The sequence below is a fragment of the Protopterus annectens genome, chromosome 10.part0, assembly GCF_019279795.1.
Source record: "Protopterus annectens isolate FY-2018-M chromosome 10.part0, PAN1.0, whole genome shotgun sequence".
NCBI classification, from domain to species: Eukaryota; Metazoa; Chordata; order Ceratodontiformes; family Protopteridae; genus Protopterus; species Protopterus annectens.
The window spans coordinates 1,656,095,503-1,656,119,037 of record NC_056744.1 but is presented as its reverse complement, the minus strand read 5'-3'; positions in this window follow the sequence as shown (position 1 = coordinate 1,656,119,037).

Here is a 23,535-nt window from a genome sequence, read left to right as displayed (position 1 = left end):
TGTCACTATTTAGTGGCTGCAGTCCTCAATGAACTCTAAGACAGGACTTTTTTGCTCTTCAGCATAACAACTGAGGGGAGCCAGATTTGGGAATGGTACTGGATGCTGGAAGATCTTTCTACAGCTCTATTGGTATATATTTTGAGAGGAAGGCATGAGCCAGCAGATCGACTGGGTGGTGGATCAGGAGGCTAGAAGGGAGTCGTATCAGATCACTATCATTAGATCAGCTGGATCTCCATGACTAGTATGAAGAATAAATCACAGTACAATGAACTAAACTTCCAATAGACTCCAAATAAAAGCCAGTTTAATGAGAACACACTGCTTTATTTAAAATCGCTGTGGTGCAGCGATTAGCATTGTTGCCTCATAGCAAGAGGCTCTCTGGTTCGATTCTCGGCTGGAGTGCCTTCTTTGTGGAGTCTACATGTCTTTCCCATGACCGATGGAACGTTAAAATAAAAACCAGGCATGAAGGTGTGTGAATGCGTGTGTGCCTTTTCTGAAAGTTGGGCACCGGGCTGCCAACTTGACACCATAAAAATCCACTGCCAATCATAAGCAGACCGGAGATCCACTGTGGCGACCCCTAACCAGGAAAAAATGAAAGACTTACACTGTTTTATTTTACACTGTTTTATTTAAAACACCTCAAATAGTAAGTGCTTTCATCTCTCTATATTTGTATCAGAGACTTCGTCAGACTGAGGTAATGTTACAAAATGATTTAAATACAAAATAAAATCACATGATAAAACATATGACTAGAAAATTAATTAATGTTTTAACCCTTTCTGTTTTAAAAACATCACAAAACCTTCCCTGTTATTCAAGCTAAGTGGAAAGCAAGCATTTAATTTTACTTGCCCACAGTATTTTAACCACCCTAGCTCATCCTCAGTGTTAAAAATATTCTGTACATTAAAATGACCCACCGTTAAGACCTATAGTTTCCTGAGTCTCTAGTAAAACAGAAAGTTTGTCTATCTTTGTAGATAAATATTTACAAAAGGTAATAATAACGACCAGCGCTTTTACACTTTTGATTTTTTTAAGGAAGATAGAGAACATTACATTCACTGATAGTGATTTATTAGTGACATTAGATATTAAATCACTCTACACTATGAGCCCCAATGAAGAAGGAATGGACACTGTTAGAACTAAATTATTCAGGTCCAAGTTATTCTCTGACAATACTGTCAGTCTGTTGATGGAAATAGATATTATTAAGTTATAACATTTTGACATTTTATGATCAGTTTTATTGTCAGACGAATGGGATAACTATGGGTGCAACATTGGCCCCTAGCTATGTAAGTATTTTTATGCATGGTTAGGAATCAGTTAATATATTAGAAAGTGTACATAAGAATTGTATGGTTAAAATGTTCAGATTAATTGATGACATGTTTTTAATTTGGAGAGGGAACCTGGAAACTTTGGAAAAATGTGTTGAGTACATTACTAATGTGTGCTCTTGTTTAAAATTTACATGCCAAAGTAGTGCTAGTAAAATTAACTTTTTGGATGTAACCATTTTCAAGGATGGCAATAGAATAGTGTCCAATGTATACAAAAATGAGGTGCAGAATAATAGCTACTTCCATTATAGTAGCATGCATCCCAAGAAGACTAAGACCAATATTAATAAAGGACAATTAGAATTGGTAATCTAACAAAGAAAAATTACAATTTTTTTTAGAAGAAGCTGAATATTTTTGTAACAAAATGATGACAAGAGGTTATTCTGTAGAACTGGTTAAGTCATCTATGTCACAAATAAATTGACAAAAGGTAAACTAATACCAACAATGGTGGGAGCTTAATAATGACCAATATTGATAAGAACAGAACTGTGATGCTTTTTGTTAGTTGTTTAGATTAATCTGCCATTAAAAATATTATAAAAAAGAATTGGGGGCTCTTTGCAGGCTGCCCTGAAATAATTAAAACTATAGGCGAAAACAGGTCTTTACACAAAAAAGGGCCAAGCGCTATAAAAATTATTTTCATGATAAATTAAACAGACCAAAGAAAGCCTTAGAAAGAAGGGGAATGGTTAAGTGCTTCAGTTGTAATATGTGTCAGTATTTGTACACAAACTCAGAAGAATTAATGTCATTTATGGAATATTGCTTATTACAGGGGCATCAATGAAGGTGTCATTCCTGGCATACTGCCGATGATAGAGGGCCTCAGTAAAGGTGCCATTCATAGAGTACTGCTTATGATAGGGGCCTCAGTAAAGGTGCCATTCATAGAGTACTGCTTATGATAGGGGCCTCAGTTAATGTACTATTGATGGAGTATTGCTAATTAGAGGGGCCATCACTGAAGGTACCATTTCTGGGGTACTGCTGATGTTAGGGGGGCCATCATTGAAGGTACCATTTTTTTTTTTTACTGATGATGATAGGGCCTCAGTGAAAGTGTCATTGATGGAGTATTGCTGATGATTGGGGCCATGAGTGAAGGTACTTTTCTTGGGATATTGCTGGAGTAGTGCTGATAGAGGGCATCAGTGAATGTGCCATTCATGGAGTACTGCTGATGATAGGGGGCCACAGTGATGGTGCCATTCATGGAATGCTGCTGATAAAGGTCATCAGTGAAGATACCAGTCATGGGGTAGTGCTGATGTTAGGGGGCCATTAGCAAAGGTGCTATTCATGGAGTACTGCTGATGATAGCAGGCTTCACTGAAGATGTCAGTCATGGAGTACTGCCAATGGTGGGGGGTCCTCAATGAATGTGCCAATGATGGAGTCCTGTTGATGACAGTGGCCTCAGTGAAGGTGTCAGTAATGGAGTAGTGCTGATAACGGGTGCTTCATCGAAAGTTCCACTGATACGATACTGCTAAGGATAGAGGGCCTTAGTAAGGTACCATTGATGGAACACTGCTAATAATTGAAGGGTCTCAGCTGCTGTCCTGACTGAAGTCACTTTTGCAGTTTTCCTGACAAATGGTAAGTGACCTGAGTGCTTGCATGATCTGGTGAATCCTGGCCCCTGACAGGCAACTAACTGTAACCTTCTCCTTATCCATCCTGATAAGAGGGACATCAGTGTGTCACACAATGGAGTCTCCTATGACCAGAATATTGGGTTATGGAGTGCTTTGCTTTATGGGCTTGTTTGTTGAGGCAGAATGAGATGTGGCTTTGTGTTGTGATGGGAATTGTCTTCTTTGTGTGCATGTACATAGAGTTTCTGAAGATTGCACCTGAGAGGACGTTGAGGTCTGTGTAAGTTACATGTGAGCACCTCCGCATATGTGGGTCTGTGTGTGCAGTCCTTTGGAGGTGCAGTGAGTGATGTGTGTCTGTTTGTGAGAGTCTAGCCTCAATTGTCAAAGATTGACTACATCTCTCACATACTGATTTTGTATGTTCGAGTATTAAGTGGTTGTCAGTGTACATCAAGCAATTGTTGCATTGGGTCTCGGATGCCCGTGTCCACCAAGTTGGATGCAGCCATAGCACGAAAGTGCTCATCCATGGTTGCAGGTCCTGATGTGTACTTGAAACGAAAGGAGTGGCGGGTGTTTGTAACCGTTTGAAGGAAGGATGCTTACTTGGTGTAATCTGCAGCTAAACTAATTAGCGATGCTGCCCAGCACCAAATCACATGCTCTCTGAGCAGCAATATTCCTGTGTTGTGCTTCATTTGCGTTATGGAAGAACTCTTGTTTTACAGGGATGAGAAACCTGTTCCAGAGAAGGGATAGTCTGTGAGACACATACCTATCCCTCCAAAATGTCCTATTTATGTCGCAAGCAAGGTTTAAGTCCCTAGATCTGGTAATTCTGATGCGGTTTATTGTGTGGATTTGCAGAAGGTCCAGCTGAGTGCGATCCAAGGATGCCTTGTATGCCATGCATAGCTCACATCTCAACAGTCTGTAGGAGAAAATCTGAATGGTTCATAGGTAGGTACTAGGCTATTGGCCCTAGGGCCTATATAAGCCTAGACAAATGGTACCCTGGCTTTTGCCACCCAAGAAAATTATTTTCATTTGCCCCTGTCAAGCAGAGCCACAGAAGTGATTCCTGGGTTGAATTTCCTATCTCCCATCCAATCATCAAGATTTTTCTTTAAGAGTGCTGATGAGGAGCTTTGTTTGATATAGATAGGTAGTTTGTTCCAGAGTATGGGAAGTATCTGAGACAGGAATCTATCCCTCCAGTATGTTCTGTTTATTGTGGTGGCAAGGTTTAGATCCCTAGAGCGTGTAGCTCGGAGGGATTGGGATTTCTTTATGTGGAACATGTCCAACAGCTCTGGGTTTGCCATAGCTTTGTATGTTAGGCAGAGATCGCCTCTGAGTAGGCAATATGCGACAGAGTAAAGCAGGAATTTATTAGACGGTTTGCATAGGGCATCTGTTTGAGGCCTGTAATCCTTGTGAGGTATTTCTGTGGTCTTTCCAGTTGTTGTAGATGTCTTGTGAGGTACATACCAAAAGGGGCGTTGTACTCTATAATGGGTCTAATGAGTGATGAGTAGAGGGGAACAATGACCTCTTTTTTTCCTGGATGAGAAACCTTTTGTGATTAGGTGTGCCACGTAGAAGGATTTCCTGACTACTGTGGTGATGTGATTATCAAAGGAAAGACTACTGTCCACCTGTGTCCCAAGGTCTCTTATCACACTTTCAGTGTTAAGTAGACTACCGCCTATGTGGTAGTTCATAGGTACAGAGTATTTACCAAAAGGGGTGACAATGCACTTTTTGGCATTGAGCTTGAGGCCATGGCTTTGACACCAGGCATCTGTCTCAATAAGGCCCTTTTGTAGGATGTCCACATCGTTAGGAGATGTGATTATGGCTTCATGTTTGCAGTCATCTGCGAACTTTGTTAGCCAAAGACCTGTTGTGGTAGCCTGTACTTCAGAGAAGTAGATACCAAACAGGAGAGGACCTAGGACTGAACCTTGTGGTACTCCACTTGTCACTGGTCTGAAGTTGGATTTAGAGTCTGCTACTTTCACAGTGTGGGTTTGGTCAGTGAGCCAGTTGGCAACCCATCTTGTGACATAGGGATTTATACCTAGTTTAGTGAGTTTGTCTATAATTTCAGATTGGGGGATGGTGTGGAAAGCCTTGGCGAGATCTAGATAGGCTGTGTGTACCACCTTACCCTCATCTACAACTTTGGTGACTGCTTCAAAGAAGTCTATCAGGTTTAGGAGACATGATCTGCCTTTTACAAACCCGAACTGGGTAGGGTCCAGAGTTTGAAGATTACCAGTGTCATTGTTTATAAGTTCCATGATGATACGCTCCATAGCCTTGCAGACCAGGCTTGTCAGGCTAATGGGGCAGTAGTTCCCAGGGTCCGTGGTGGCTCCCCCTTTGTGGAGTGGGATAACCATTGCAGTGTGCCATTCAGTGGGCACAAAGCCTGAGGTGAGGTAATGATTGAACTTAGTACTTAGGTGGGGTGTCAGTTTGTTCTGTAGTTCATGTAGAACGCAGCCTGGGATGTTGTCAGGTCCCATGGATGCTGTGTTCTTGGCTTTGGAGAGTGTGTTTTTTACCTGTGCAGCCATGATTACAGGTACTTTGCATTCTTCCGGTATAGAGATGGGCCCTTTAGGGGATGAGAGAGGGGTAAAGTTAGCACTGAACCTATCTGCCAGGATGTTGGCAATATCAGTTGGTTCTGTATATTTAGTGCCATTGTGCTGTAACTCAGAGCAGATCTGAGTGTTGCAACTCAGAGCAGATCTGAGTGTTGCCATTGAGATTCTTGACATAGCTATAGAATGCTTTGTGGTTGTCTTTAGAATCAGTGGCGATTTTGTTTTCATAACTAACTTTGGAGGATTTTATGAGAGATCTCAGCTTCTAACTGAGGCTGACTACGGAGTTCCTCCAATCATGGGATTTTACTCTTTTTTTGCAACAGTTTCTTTCTTCTGTTGTAGAGTTTGTTTATAGCAGGGGACCACCAGATTGGCTTCCTTTTTTTAGAGGATAGTATCTTGGTTCTGTTAGGGATTGCATGATCCATGCACTCGTGTAAGTGCTTATAAAGTGCAATTGTATAGGATTCCGCAGTCGTATCTCTGCTGTCTGTCAGCATGGGTGTCGTGAAGTTGGACACTTCTGTCTTAAGCATGAAGTTGTCTTTGGAGAAATTTTCTATGGTGGTTTCCCTAATGGGGGGTGGGGCTGGGATGTGGATGTCTAGGGTGATTTGCTTGTGGTCGGATCTAACCAACGAGGAATTGACCTCTGGTGTGGAACACCGGTTGCCCATGTTGGTAATGACCAGGTCTAGGATATTGCTGCCCCTGGTGGGGGTGTGGATAAGTTGATCCAAGGCATTAGAATTTATGAATTCCAGAAAACGTTGAGCACAAGAGTTGGTACATGAGTAGTTTTCCCAGTTAATGGCAGAGTAGTTGAAATTGCCCATTATTAGGGTGTTATTTAATTCCTACATTCTTTGCGTGAGGAACCTCTGTGGACATTCCTGTTGTTTCGTGTGCCTGGTCAGGTGCATACTGAAGGGGGCGTTATACTCTATTATTGGTCTGATGAGTGCTGAGTACAGGAGAGCAATGACCTCCTTTGACCTAGATGCCATACCCTTGCTTATAAGTTGTGCAACACAGAATGATTTTCTGACTGCCATAGATACGTGATGGTCAATGGCCTGGTTACTGCATGCATGTTTCCCCAGATCCCTGACTACAGGCTCTATTCTTTGGGGTATGTTATCAATGAGGTATTGTCCAGGGGTAGCTGACTTACCAAAGAATACTGTTATGCATTTCTTGCCATTGCATTTTAGGCTGTGGCTCTAGCACCAGTTTTTTGGTCTGAGTCAACTCTTCTTGCTGGATGTTAGTGTCTTGGGGGAAATTCTATGACAGCACCTAGCTTGCAGATATAGCCTGCAAACTTGGCCAGGCAGAGGCCCTTGACAATGGCTTTAACTTCAGAGAAGTACATGCCTACCAGGAGCAGTTACGTCTTCATGATGCTGCTTTCACACAGAGCTGGAGGCCCATCTCTCAGCAGTTTATAAAGTTTTCGTGTATATATATATATATATATATATATATATATATATGCAGTTATTTTTATTTGAGTTTATCAGTTGACTAAGCTGCAGGCATGAACCTTTGTAATCACAACCTGGGCCCATGCAGCGGAGAAATAAAATATATAAATGTTAATGTAATTGACAAGAATAAGTAAGGTTCTCTAATAGATAGAAATATATTTTAAAGTGTTATTAACACTGTGCTGTATCAACAATATATACTCAATGTACAGATTACAGAAAACAAGGGCACAAAGATACGGGGTCCAGCTCGATATATCATTGAATAATGACAACAGGAAATAGAATCCTTTGTTTTCCACATGTGGAAGACTGCAGTACTTACTTTGTATAATGGTACATGCCATTCTTTTGACATAGAATGATCTGATTTCTTTCCACAGTCACATATGTCCAATGGGCTTGAAATAGTAAACCCAATGTTTTTGTCTATGAATGCAAGTGTTGGCCCTCTATATACATTGCAGAAGGCCTAAAATGTCATTTTATTTCACAAGACCTACTCTTGACATGTCACAAGAGCATTCGCATTGCTTAGTATGAATCCACATGGATATAGATATAAGCAAAGATTTATATACAGTGATCCACTTTGTGGCAATAGCCCACAGTTTGAGAACACTTACTCCTACATAGTTATGTGCAACTTTGATGCTTCTATTATCATTTTATTTTACTTCATCTGCTGTGCATGAATATAGAGCAATGTGAACAGGTAATTGTGCAGCAATTTCTACTTGGAGAATGTCTCATTTCTTTTCAGCTATCAGAAATTACTTTATCCACTTTGCATCTGCCCTCTGAAAAACTTTCTAATTTACACCTACGTTTGTTTTCAGACACTTCCCAATTCATTGTGGATTCTAGCATCGTATCATAGACATTGTATCTCATCTCAGCCACAAACCTGTTTTGTATTTCCATATCACGCAGGTGTACTTCTTTGGTGTGTGAATCCCACCAAAGAAACTTCCTTAGTTGTTGAGAGCCAACACATTCCTTTCTCAATAGCAGTAATTCAATCAGCAGTGCTCCTGATGTTCCCTTTACAGCATGCTACCTCTTTCATACACACTGGACTTCCTCTTCTGTTGTCTTCATGGAAATAACAGTGACATTAGCATTTTCAAGCACTGATTGGCACCTTTTCACTGACCTGTTTCTAGGTACTAAACCTTCATCTTTGGAAAGGCCTGTTATTGTGCACAGCTGCATTTGTGTGTGTTGCAACTGCATGTGGAGGACATAATGTCTCCTGTCATTCACCAGGTTCAGCAGTATTTCCTTATCTTATGGATCTACTTCTTTTGTGTGTGGGTCCTAACAAACAGGAGCGGCCCTAGGTCAACTGGTGCCCGCTAAAAAGTGGGGCGCAGGGCCCCCCCCCACACCACCTGGTGCCCCCCCCCCCGTCTACCTATACCAAATAACTACTGGGAAAGTGCCCTGCTAGACCGCACTTAGGCGCGGCGCTAGTTGGCCTATACCTAAGGCCGGCTATGCTAACAAAGAAACCTCTTAAGCTGTTATTGGCTATCACACACCTTTTTCAGGTGGCAGTTGTTCTAACAACAGTGCTATTGTTGTTGCCTTCACAGCATGCCACCTCTTTTATCCACATTTGATTTTCTGTTTGTTGTCTTCATGTAAATAATAATGACCTCAGCATATTCACAGTGATTTGCACCACTTAACTGAACTGTTTCCATGAACTAAACTTTTTGTATGTTTGTAAAGGCCTATTGTTATGTACAGCTTCATCTCTGTGTATTGCAACTGCATGTTGCAGACATCAGAAACCAACATGAGATGAACTTGTATATTGACCATGACTACCATATTTTTTATCAACCTCTGCCCCCCCCCCCCCAAAAAAAGTTCTTAAAATGCATGTGGCTACCACACTTCCTTTCAACTGCATTACATCTTGGTACCGGGTTACTTTTTTTTAATCACATCGTGATACCTGTGTAATTGTCCACTTCCTTTATGTTGTGGTTTCCTGCTGTATCAAGGAATACTTTCAGGATACATACCCAGACTCCTGCAGGAGGAGCTTAACCAGTATTTATTTATTAATTATTATAATTCTTTCATCACAGTATGTGTCTCTGTGAAAAACACACAGGTTTAACCCATGTTTCTTTTTGAGAATTACTGCAATACATCATCCTCTGTACACTTCATATACATTTCTAGCAGTACAAGATCTTCTAAAAATCTATAGACCTCTTCGACCCCCAGGTCCCCTGCTACTATCCTGGTCCCTAGCTAAACTCTGGAACTCAATTCCTGCCTCCAAAGCCACTCTAATTTCAAATCCTTTCTCCAGTCTTACGTATTCTCAAAGTGGGAATGCTCCTGTTCCTTTCCTACATTACTCCCTTAAATACCTTCTCCCAACCTTTAACTACAGTGCTCAACTATTCCTGTGTGTGTATTCCTCTTGGAACCTTCTCAACTAAGAATCAACCTTTTTTCTCCCTCTTTTTAAAATATTAATTCTCTAAAAAAGAAAAAAAAAAAAAGCCAATGACTGTACAACTGCAAGATTTCTTTGTACATAATTTTATATAGTGTATATATTTTGTAAATATTTCCTAGACTGTATAATTTACATATTTTTTTCTTCTTTTACAAATGACTCGTGTTGTTTGTATGATACCAAAGATTTCATTTGTTCCTGTAAAATTGTCAATGTCTGGAGATTATCTACCCGGGCCTTCACTGAAACAAGGCTCAGTGGACTAACTCGGTCATCAAACTGAAACAAATAAATAAATGTACTTATTTCCAATGTAGTAGTGATCAGAATTGTATAGACCATGTTTTGGAACACCCCAAAAAGTCATAGCTTGAACACTTTTCAGCAGTGCAGCACCATTTCAAAGCACTGTTAGTATAGCAGCATAAAAAGGTAACTGCACATGGAAGGAGATAACAAACGCTGCTGATTCTTGTAGGTGTTGAGACAGTATAGTCAATAAATGAGTCAGGAAAGTATGTGATAATGAGCTGAATGTATACTGGGGTGATTATGGTTCCCAAATCCTATTTCATGCAATAGGATACAGCTGTGTAACATTTGACCAACAGAACTGTGACAGTAATAAGACCAAATATGCTGCAAAAGTAATTGCCAATAAAAATGTTGGTATAGTAATGACATGTGAACTATAGTGACTGTCAATGAAAGTGCAGCTGGTGTACAGCATTCCCAGTACTTGATGGCTTAGGTTTTAAGCAACAGAGGCAGGAAATTCACAGCTAACATTTTTAAGCAGTATAATTGGTTTTATTATAACGTGGTGACTGGTTTGCCCGTGATGGCTTATTTGTTTTCAGACCATGTAATGACTATTGCCAGCAATGACCACTGTTGAGGTTTGACATAACACAATTGTGTGGTTGTGTGCGCTACAGCCATAAAATGAAGACTGAGTGACAGGAAGGCAGAAGTGTAGGACAGCTGTTAGCTAGGCGTGGCGATATCTTTTCAAAAAATAGTTAGGTTACTCATTAATCACATCATGTGAAGATAGTTGTGAAATGGTCAGGATAAAAAAAATGCAGTACCACTGATGTGGAAACATCCTGCACCAAATGGGTATTACAGTATGAAACTTTGAAAGACCAGGCAAGTGTTGTTTACATGGAACTGATTTTAAGAAATCTATAACTATATATTATTCTTTTTATTTATATATATATATATATATATATATATATATATATACACACACACACACACACACACATATATATATATATATATATATATATATACACACACACACACACACACACACACACATATATATATATATATATATATATATATATACACATACACACACATATATATATACACACACATATATCTATATATTTACTATCAAAATACCATCAGACAAAAAAATTATTTCATCAACCAACAACACCGAACACGGAACACTGACAAGGTCAGTATATCAAACATCACACCGATTATTTGAATTCTGCATTATTCGACATACTGTTTCCCCCACAACTTCCAAAACAGTAATGGAAGTTGTAGTTGTCAGCAGTAGGAACGTACTGCACAACACTGAACTACACCTTTTTGCAGGAAGGCAAGCCCCCCTACAAATTATATATTCCAGCTATGTGATCACACTGCAGTAGGTTAAAGGGAAAATTTCCCGATCCGCACTTTACCGCAATCTCTAGTTATAAGATAGACCGCATAGATGTGAATGCACAGTGCATTCGCTGAACTGGGATTCGCACACATGAAGGTTCGGCAACACGGGGTTTAGCCTACCATAATTCGACATCCCATAGTTATCGAACATTCACTCATAATTGTAATGGTAAACCATATATATATATATATATATATATATATATATATATATATATATACACACACACACACACATACATACATGTATAATGTACTGTACTATATGTGAGTATGTCTATATTTATTTGTTCATTTATTTATTTATTTAACATTTGTTGACCAGGAAAGTCCGACTAGAACAGAGCCTATTTTCAGCAGAGTCCCATGGAAAAATGCTCCAGATGCATGTCTTTGGAATATGGGAGGAAACTAGAGTACCCAGAGCAAACCCATGCAAATGTAGAGAGGACATGTAGACTCCACACAGAAGACACCCCAGCTGAGAATCAAACCAGAGACCTCTTGCTGTGAGGTAACGTTAAACACTGCTCACGTGAAAAAACTTTGTAAAAAAGAAGAAACGAGCCAGCTTCAGGAACACAAACCACAATTTATTGCTGTTTACTGTGAGCGCTTTCATAAGAGTAGATACTCCAACTTCTTCAGACAAACTCTAGGACAAAAAACAAGCTTTATGTATTATAATCAATTAGCCAATCAAGCAATCATACAAATTAGATAGGCTCCAAGCCCAATCAACGTTGAAGTTTTCAAACAAGTCAAGTGAGGTAACGTTAACCGCTGCAGCATTGCGCCACTCACTGTATGAATGATGTAAAGCAGAAATTATTACAACACAAGATGTAATAAATCTAACATTCACCCTATTGCGCACACACTTGAAACACATTTGCATACAGACACACAACATACGGTCATGTGCCCTCCCCCATCCACTATATACTATTTATACAGAACTAGTCTGAAGTCACACATCAGTGTTGAAAAGGCATATTCACAAACCAGACTGCTCCAGCATCTTATACAAAGGACATGGATAGTCCTAAAATGTGTGCATGGGTTGTATTTTTCATTTGATTGGATGTTGGGGCCACAGATTGTGACTTTGCCAAGGCTGTCTGTTGATATCACATGTACATGGGAAGTGAGGGTGGTGATGGCATTTGCTATGATATGCCTAAGGATGCATGTTCTTTCTGTGCAGTACCTGAGATTGATGCTAGTGTCATACTGCACCTTAGTGTCTGTGTACCAGGCCTGGTTTATGTACAGGTTGTGCAGTACCTGAGATTGGTGCTGCTGTCGTACTGCACCTTAGTGTCTGTGTACCAGGCCTGGTTTATGTACAGGTTGTGCAGTACCTGAGATTGGTGCTACTGTCGTACTGCACCTTAGTGTCTGTGTACCAGGCCTGGTTTATGTACAGGTTGTGCAGTACCTGAGATTGGTGCTGCTGTCATACTGCACCTTAGTGTGTGTGTACTAGGCCTGGTTTATGTACAGGTTGTGCAGTACCTGAGATTGGTGCTTGTGTCATACTGCACCTTAGTGTCTGTGTACCAGGCCTGGATTATGTACAGGCTGTGCAGTACCTGAGATTGGTGCTACTGTCGTACTGCACCTTAATGTCTGTGTACCAGGCCTGGTTTATGTACAGGTTGTGCAGTACCTGAGATTGGTGCTGCTGTCGTGCATGCACCTTAGTGTGTGTATTACGGGCCTGGTTTATGTACAGGTTGTGCAGTACCTGTGATTGGTGCTACTGTCGTACTGCACCTTAGTGTCTGTGTACCAGGCCTGGTTTATGTACAGGTTGTGCAGTACCTGAGATTGGTGCTACTGTCGTACTGCACCTTAGTGTCTGTGTACCAGGCCTGGTTTATGTACAGGTTGTGCAGTACCTGTGATTGGTGCCACTGTCGTACTGCACCTTAGTGTCTGTGTACCAGGCCTGGTTTATCTACAGGTTGTGCAGTACCTGTAATTGGTGCTGCTGTTGTACTGCACCTTAGTGTCTGTGTACCAGGCCTGGTTTATGTACAGGTGTATATAGCTACACACTGTATGACAATGGCGCTATGGTGGTATGGACATAGGGTGTACATACACAAATACTCCACCTTGCAGTTGGCAATCTGACATCCTTTTTAATCCGCATCACAGTCATCTGATTTTAGCCCCTTCAGCTTAGCTGTTGAACGCTTATAATTTAGCAGTTTTCTTTTTTGTATCATTCTGGATTATTCTTCCTGTATCTGTAGCAATGCTTTGTGTACTACTCAGTTAAGCGCATCTCCCATAATTGTGCCCTATTTGAAATAACAAACAACAGTAGGAACCACCACAGCAACAAACTGAAAGGGACTTGTCCCTGCATTCGATATCTCTTTCTAACTGATGTGTATCCCTGCATTCGATATCTCTTTCTAACTGACGTGTATCCCTGCATTCGATATCTCTTTCTGACTGACGTGTATCCCTGTATTTGATATCTCTTTCTAACTGACGTGTATCCCTGCATTCGATATCTCTTTCTAACTGATGTGTATCCCTGCATTTGATATCTCTTTCTAACTGACCTGTATCCCTGCATTCGATATCGCTTTCTAACTGATGTGTTGTATCCCTGCATTCGATATCTCTTTCTAACTGACATGTATAGTACTGCCTAAAAATTCCACCCTATTCTGATGTTGCTTCCTTCCTTTCCCTGTTCCAGCAAGACCACTGATCTTTCACAAATAGGTAACAGAACATAGGAGTTATTGGTCTATCTCCATCCGTATGAAAAAAATAGGCAAACACATTGCTGTTGAACTATAATGTTTATTCCTTTGATCAGTAAACCCAAACAGCCTAAAAAAACATGTTGCAGTAAATATTAAAAAGTATACCAGCTGTGTCTGCAGGCCAAATGAAACAGCAAACCATTTAGATACAAAGAAAAAAGTAGACTGTATAAGCACTACTTCTCTACATTTCCAAGTGAAGTGAAAAAGAATTTCCTGTCAGTAAGGGCTGTAAATATAAAAAAGCACACAAAGGAAACTAAAGGTTCTGTGTTATCAGGATTTGATGTAAAGCAATAAAAAGTCGGTTGCGGTGGTGCAACGGTTAGTGTTGTCACCTCACAGCGAGAAGCTTTCTGGTTCAATTCTCGGCTGGTATGCTTTCTGTGCCGAGTCTGCATGCTCCCAATGATCAACTAAACTTTAGACATGCAGGTAGGTGCGTGATTGTGTGTGTGCCTTCTCTGAAGGTTGGGCGCCGGGCTTGCAACTCGACACTGTAAAATCTACTGCCAATCATAAGTGGACTGGTGATCTGCTGTGGTGACCCCTAACCGGGAAAAACTGAAAGAAGATTTAAAGCAATAAAAACCCTTCTGTTCTGAATTTGGAAAGGAATTTCCTACCAAGAGTTGAACAGTAAATTGATTGCAAGCTAATATGGTTCAAAGATATGGATCTTAGAGAATGAAGCTGGAACACACAAGGCAGGAAACAGACTGCAGGGAGAATGAAGCAGTACAACATGTGTATGTTACAAACCGAAGAGCAGTGCATTGATGTGGGGAACACAGACAGAGACTGGTGCTGTTCTGTCAGGAGGATGAGGCCTTTATCTGTGTCCTGTGTGTGCCCACACATTCCAGCCACTAGGTAGCCAGTGTATATAAGATAAGTAACACTGCCTGATAACTAACATTAAATCATATGTTCCTTGTATGGGATGTTCTGAGATGTTTCTGAATTTTCAGCCTTAACAAGTGGGTAGTGCCTGGTATGTTTTTTTTGTTAATCACTAGTGACAGGAAAAATATCCATGTTTGCAAGCACAGACAGGAAATATAAATAGTGGGGTATGTGTTTATTATTGTCCATTATATAGCCAACGTGTTTTCAAATGGTGAGAAAAATATTCTTGGTCCAGGACTTAGGATTACCATCTTTTTAAGTGGGCCAAAGTGGAACATGTGGGTGTACGAAGGAGATGCAGTTATGGGTACAACAGCTGGCTGGCTGCAGAAGTGGCTGCTGGAGTGGCTAGTTGGCTGCTGGCTAGCTGAATGGTTGGAGTGGCTAGCTATCAGGCTGGCTGGTGGAGTGGCTAGCTGGCTGGATGGATGGATGGCTAACTTGCTTGCTTGCTGGCTGGCTGGCTCAGCTGTTAGGAATAAAAAGACAAATCTCAGTCTTATTTTCGTGTGGCTGTAGAATTGCTAAAAACAAACCACTCTACAGCTGTGATCCTTGTTGGGCTGTTCCTGCCCCAATCCCCACCCCCTTCATGAATTGCAACCAACTACTGCATGATTTAAAACACCTAGACATAACAGGGAATAGCTCTGCCTGCAGGTCTGGGTTGGTGACATAACTGAATTGTAATGGAAAAGCCAGAAGTAATTACAGCTTTTCCATGGTGACTCAATGCAATAGAAAAGTGGGACTTTTTAAGTCTTGCTACTTTGAACAGCAGGCAACAGGATAAGGTAATTCAATCTGTGGGTGTCCTGCTGATAATGAGATGGGTGGCGACCCTAGTCCAGGTATATAGAAAGGTAGAGCTGATTCCAGTTGATGTTAGCTGGCTAATAACTTAAATAACGAGAATAGATTGGAGATTATATTAGTGAAATGATATTTGCTGGGAACAGCTATTCAAATGCAATGGATTCATGACAAAAGAAATGTCAACCTGACATAAATGCAGTCATTTATCTACTTAATAAGGTCATTTGTGATGAATTATGACGGTGCTGCTGTGCTGTACTGGAACCAAAGTCTTCAAGACACTAAGTCTTGTTGGCTGTTTACTGCTGAATCAGAGTCTGGTTATAACACAGAGTTTTGCATGACTGCATCTGCAGTCTGTTTGATGCACTGAAGCTTGCAAACTGCACACTGATGAAGAAATATCTTTGCAGCACAATACAATTTTACTTTGAGCGCAGTTACTGAAAAATCGCTTATTCTTATAACAGACGAAACATACTATACTGTTACAGCTCTTAGCTTTATTGTACAAGGTTTTCTTTACAATCAGTATGAATTATAATTCTCCTACACAATACCTCAGAACAAGTTTGGTCCTACAAATACCTCTAACACAACTTAATTTTTACAGTCTTTTTATACTGCACTTTGGATCCTGTTTTACCTCTTGGTATCTCCTTTTAGACTTTGTACAGAAGTGTCTGTTAGGAAACACTTTTGCTGATGCTTGTAAGAAAGCATGTAATAATTTACTTTTCAGACTTGTTTTTGAAGGAAATATCTTATGATGAAGCACATGCAAATTGTTTTTCTGCTGATTATGTTCATTCATCTGTAAGAAAGCACGTCACACTTTTTTGCTGATATTGTAAGAAAACATGTTTTTAAAGAAGCATCTTGTGAGAAAGCACATACTGTTGATTTTGTAAAAACATGTCCATTAACACAAGTCTGTAAGGAAGCATCTGTCAAACTGTTCTGCTGATGTGAGAAAAGCATGTAATACCTGCCTTCCAGTATTGTTTTTTTAGGCTTTTTGCTGACACTCTGAGGAAGCATGTCTGTTAGTAGATGTTCTTCAAAACACATACATAGTATGGATGCCCATTTTACACTGCTAAGCTGTACACCTACATTCAAGCAAACATTTATGTAATCTTTTATTTTTCAGCGCATTTACAGCAGATTTGATCTTAATCTTTCATTCATTGTTCCAACACACTTAACAATTAGAACAAAACGTGGATGTGTGCACAGCATGCTTTCGCGACGGCATTTGACATGGTACATACAGCACCTGTGGTTAGAGCGCACATTAGAAAGTCTGGATTGTGTCACTGAGGGCTCCCTGTTGAAATGATAGCACTCAAAATGCTGGCTGGAAAAAAAAAATAAAACACAGGAGAAGAGAGAATCTCAGATATCACTCTTCTCTCTCAAACTTTATTTTTGCAGGAGAAATGCAACCCTACACCCTTGAACTTCAAGATTGCTATACTCCAGAGAAAAGGAAATATTCTGAGAAAAGGCATCTCGCATTTAGAATATCTTTCAGCCATTTAATCTCTGTATTTTGGGTCTCACTAGCGGGTCTCAACATTTCAAATGATTACTGTCCCTGAGAGAAACTTAAGAATAAAACAGTGGTTAGTCAGTAAATCACAGAGAGTCATAGTAAATTGTTTGCAGTCCAGGGAAAGCGTGGCAATAAGCTGGTACCTCAGGGGTTAGTAATGAGGCTGGCAGATTTCAGTACCTTTATATGAGACATTGCAGAAAGACTGAAGGAAAAGGTTGTCTTTTTGCTTGTGATTAAAAGTTGTAAAGCAGGGTTGATAAAGAAGATAGTTCTAAAATGATGAGGAGCTACTTTGAAGGAGTAAAGTGTGAAACTTGGCACAAATGAAGGAAATGACCTTGGGATAATCATACATGATTATGTAATTGTTAACCAGGTAAGTAGACTGGTCTGAAGACCCATTTTAGCTATGAGTCTGACCTGGCCATTCAGCTAAGACTGTACATTAAGGCAGTGACGAGGTCAAATTTCCACTTCAACTGCAAGTTTGCTTTAGGTGCTTTAAAGTGAAGCACCAGATACAAACATATAAAACTGAGCATGCACATAACATTCATGCAGACAAGTAAGATCAAACATAACATAGTAACAGGTAACATCATCTATGATGAACAATAATGCTGGGTAAAAAAACAATTAAATGTAAAATTATATATCCAGCATTGTGAAATATAAGCTGAAATAAATGGATGTTAAGGGACCTGTGGACGCCGACTGAGGTAGAGCATTCCTGAAGCCTCCAAGGCTGTAGACTGTACAGGTGTGGGGGCCTGAAAGTGCCAGAATATCAAACAAATCTGTTGTAAAATAGTTGTAAAAAGAACAGTGTTACAATGAAACAAGATCCCCTAGAATATCGTAATATAACCATTCTGTAAATGGCTGACAATACTAATATGCACAAATGCAATAGTTCTGTAACTGAAAATGTTTATACTAAAACAGCATTACCCACATAAATGATAAAAACAAAATCTGGGAACAGCTCCTTCTCAGACTTTCAAGACCTGCAATTATGAGTCCTACAACTACAGAAAAGTAAAAATGGTAGAGAAATATGAATCTGAGTTTATGCAGTAATGCAATTAAAGCAGCTTTACAGAGGGGCTTCAGCTCTCTGCACCCAAACATCAGGGTACACCCTCACTCCTGCTACTTACATTTACTAAGTCCAAAGATAGCTGTATTTCAGAGTTTGTGGATCACTCCAAGGCACCTCCCATGGACATTAGTTTGTAGATCTTTCTAAGGCACCTAATTTGGACATTGTATCTATTGCCCTCAAGGCACCTGCCTTGGGCATAGTATATTTCCTAGCTTAGATTGTGGAAGACTCCAAGGCATCTTTGTTTTGTCATTGTATGTGTTCCCCTTTTTTACACCTTCAGCTTTACTTTCTGAACATCACAATTGCAGACCTTCACATTTTTCCAGGAATAGTTTGGCAACAGCATCCAACACCAATATTTATAGACTAGATGGTAACAAATTTGGTAAATAACTATATTAAATGACAACTTGCATATCAACCAACAGTATGAAACTTTTGACTATGGATATCCTTGGATAAACAAAAAAAAAAAAAAACATGAACACTGGGTTAATGTTATTTGAATTAACCATTTCAGCTATTTCTCCTCTTTTGTATATAATTGATATGTGTGAAAGGAGCTTAGATAAGTGAAGAAAAAAAGATTAGCATATTTTTCCTGAAAGCATCAAGAAAAGCTGTGAGACTACTGGATACCCATGAAGAGGCATCAGCAATAGAAAATGAAGTTATTACTTCCTTGTATCAGTTAGTATATGAGCCCAGCATGAGTACTGTGCACGTTTCTAGAGGTAGTTCAGAAGAAGGTGTGTGTAGTCTGTGAGATTTCAAATGGAGCACTTGGTCCAGTTCTGCATCCCTCCTCATTCTGAGGACACAGTGACTGGAGAGAGGAGCATCTTTCTATAGAGAGTGAGTTCCTATGTGGAGTACCACATAGACAGTGTGAGGTCCTATGTAGAGTACCGCATAGACAGTGTGAGGTCCCATGTAGAGTACCGCATAGGCAGTGAGATCCCATGTAGAGTACCACATAGGCAGTGAGATCCCATGTAGAGTACAGCATAGGCAGTGAGATCCCATGTAGAGTACTGCATAGACAGTGAGGTCCCATGTAGTGTACTGCATAGACAGTGAGATTCCATATAGAATACTGCATAGACAGAGAGGTCCCATGTAGAGTACTGCATAGACAGTGAGGTCCCATGGAGAGTTCTGCATAGACAGTGAGGAACCATGGAGAGTACTGCATAGACAGTGAGGAATCATGGAGAGTACTGCATAGACAATGAGCATAAACAGTGTGATCCCATGTAGAGTACTGCATAGACAGTGAGGTCCCATTAGACAGTGAGGTCCCATGTAGAGTACCACATAGACAGTGAGATTCCATGTAGAGTACTGCATAGACAGTGAGGTCCCATGTAGAGTACTGCATAGACAGTGGACAGTGAGATCCCATGTAGAGTACTGCATAGACAGTGAGGTCCCATGTAGAGTACTGCATAGACAGTGAGGTCCCATGGAGAGTTCTGCATAGACAGTGAGGAACCATGGAGAGTACTGCATAGACAGTGAGGAATCATGGAGAGTACTGCATAGACAATGAGCATAAACAGTGTGATCCCATGTAGAGTACTGCATAGACAGTGTGTGTGCAGTTTTGGAGATCCCATCTGATTCTAACAACATAAAAGACAGTGAGATTCCATGTAGAGTACTGCATAGCCAGTGAGTTCCCATATAGAGTACCGAATAGACAGTGAGGTCCCATGTAGAATACTGCATAGACAATGAGGTCCCATGTAGAGTACTGCATAGGCAGTGAGATCCCATGTAGTGTACTGCATAGACAGTGAGGTCCCATGTAGAGTACTGACAGTGAGGTCCTATGTAGAGTACTGCATAGACAGTGAGATCCCATGTAGAGAATTGCATAGACAGTGAGATCCTATGTAGAGTACTGCAAAGACAGTGAGATCCCATGTAGAGTACTGCATAGACAGTGAGATCCCATGTAGAGTACTGCATAGACAGTGAGGTCCCATGTAGATACTGCATAGACAGTGAGGTCCCATGGAGAGTTCTGCATAGACAGTGAGGAACCATGGAGAGTACTGCATAGACAGTGAGGAATCATGGAGAGTACTGCATAGACAATGAGCATAAACAGTGTGATCCCATGTAGAGTACTGCATAGACAGTGAGGTCCCATATAAAGTACCGCATAGACAGTGAGGTCCCATATAAAGTACCGCATAGACAGTGAGGTCCCATGTAGAGTACCACATAGACAGTGAGATTCCATGTAGAGTACTGCATAGACAGTGAGGTCCCATGTAGAGTACCGCATAGGCAGTGAGATCCCATGTAGAGTACCGCATAGGCAGTGAGATCCCATGTAGTGTAGTGCATAGGTAGTGAGATCCCATGTAGTGCACTGCATAGACAGTGAGATCCCATGTAGAATACCGCATAGACAGTGAGATCCTACATAGAGTACCGCATAGACAGTGAGATCCCATGTAGAGTATTGCATAGACAGTGAGATCCTATGTAGAGTACTGCAAAGACAGTGAGATCCCATGTAGAGTACTGCATAGACAGTGAGATCCCATGTAGAGTACTGCATAGACAGTGAGGTCCCATGTAGAGTACTGCATAGACAGTGAGGTCCCATGTAGAGTACTGCATAGACAGTGAGGTCCCATGTAGAGTACCGCATAGGCAGTGAGATCCCATGTAGTCTACTGGATAAACATTGAGGTCCCATGTACTGTACCACATAGACATTGAGGTCCCATATAGTGTACTGCATAGACAGTGAGGTCCCATGTAGAATACTGCATAGACAGTGAGGTCTCATATTGTGTACTGTATGCCTGTTGGGAGACAAACTGATGCTAAGGACATAGATCAGATAGTTGTAGCTCAGAGGAAGGCCTTCACATAGAGTCTGAGATCCTGTGTGGAGTACTGTGTACAGTTTTGGAAACTTCCTCATTCTTAGATGATAAACTGGATGGAGGGTTTATAGAGGAAGGTCTCTGTACTGACACTGAGAGCTCATGAGGAATGCTATGAGCGGTTCTGGGGACCTCTTCATTGTAAGATCATAGAATAAGATGCAAGTTGCTCAGAGGAAGGTAAAAAAATATCATGCAATGTCTTCACCAGAACCATGTAAGGAGAGACTAAAAAAAGTTTAACATTTTTTATAGACATCTAGAGAGAAATTACCTCATCAGTGTCATCAAACATAAAAATGAAGCTAGGAAATCTCTCTTTGCCTGCTCCATTGCCAATATCTTGAACTCACTCCCAAACCAGTTAACTTCTATCCTCTCCCATCTCCAATTTAAAAAAACTTCTCAAAACCCATTACTTAAATAACTGGCTTTGCTCATACTACTCCCCAGGTTAATCCATACTCTGCACTGTTGCTAGGAGTCTGTCATGATCCAACAATTTCAATGATAAGTCCTTTACAGAGCCAGTTAACCTGTTTAACTAATGTAAAGTTCTGAACAGAACGAGCAACCTTCTTCTAGTGAAAAAAATGTAACTCAAATTTTTCTTGCATGCGTCATTCACTATTGAAACTACCTAGAAATTGTTAATGCTTGTTTATGTATGAGTGGACTTCCACAGTTAACAAATGTAAAATAAAATAAATAAAAATAAATAAAGTAGGTGAGTTCTTGCCAGTGCTTTTATGACCCAGGACAGCTAATGGGGATGGAATCATGAAGCAAAAGCCAGACTTCTGTTTCTTTCAAAGGTTTTGTTTTTCTTGTCTAACAACCCCCAGTAGAATTTAGGTGTTAAGTTTAGGCAGGACTGTACATTGGGGACATCACAAATAGATGTCCACATTCTGAGAATATGTGTGTGAGTACAAATCACATTGACATCAATGTATGATGTGGACAGGGAAAGAACTGGCCATAACAGAAAACACAAGCCACTGTACTGTTACTGGAATAAGTTGCTACTGTCTCATCTCACCAGGATAATGCTGATTGTTGGCAGTTTGGGAGTCAAAAAAACAAAAACAAAGGAAGGACACAACAGAAATGTTTAGGCTGTTTATTTACTTATTTCTGTAATCAAATTTTTATTGAACTACTAGCCAAATTCCCAATAATTGAAAACACCTTGAATAAGCATAAAATAAGAAGCAGGAAAAAATAACCGTATCCCTTCTTTTTTGTTCTTTATAATATAATCTGTTTTTAAGAGTATTGCATTTTTATAGCCATCCTCTAGCTGACACTATGGGATATAGAGGAGGGTTAACCACACTTTTGTGAATTTTAGGAATACCATAAATAATTGCTACAATAAGTGAATGCACAGTAAAATATTCATAAAGTTTTTTAATCAATACATGAACTTTGATATGTATACAATAAACACGATTGCGCATCTTCACATACTTCCTTAACTATTCTGACATTAATAATCACATAATCAGATGAACTTAACATTTGCAGCATAGAAGTAAGGTACAAATTCTTGTCCATAACAACTATTCCTCTCCCCTTATCTGCTGGTTTTACCATGATATTGTCATTATTAAACAAAGACTGAATTGCTGCATATGCAGTCTTCTGTGAGTTAAAAAACCTTTTTGTTTTCTTATAAAAACTGGAATAAATTTCTTCTTCCACCATTTTTTCAAAGAGTAAGACTGTGTGGTTGGGAGGGGGTAAAAAATACTTGTTCTAGTAGGTGGGTTTATTTGTGTATGAATTGAATGTTTTGAAAATAAAAAACTTTAAGATTTAATTTGCATGTAAATAATTTCAGCTCAAGACGTACTCTAGATATTTCAACAGTAATAGCCAGAACATAAGTTAATCCTTTGCTTCCCTGCTTTAATTCCCCTAGTTATTTTAACTGCAATAGTTCTGGGGTGGTTTACCTAGTTATTTGCAGTGTATGTCAAAGTTTCTATGTGGGGAAAACAGAGAGGCAACTCAAATGTAGGATATATGAACCCATGAACAGTATTAATAATAAAAATAATTACAATGCCCTATTCAGACATCTTGCTTTATGTTCTGATGCTAAGTTTGGTTTTTTTTGTTACTGAGAAGGTACAAAAGGATTTCAGGGGGGACCTTGGGAAT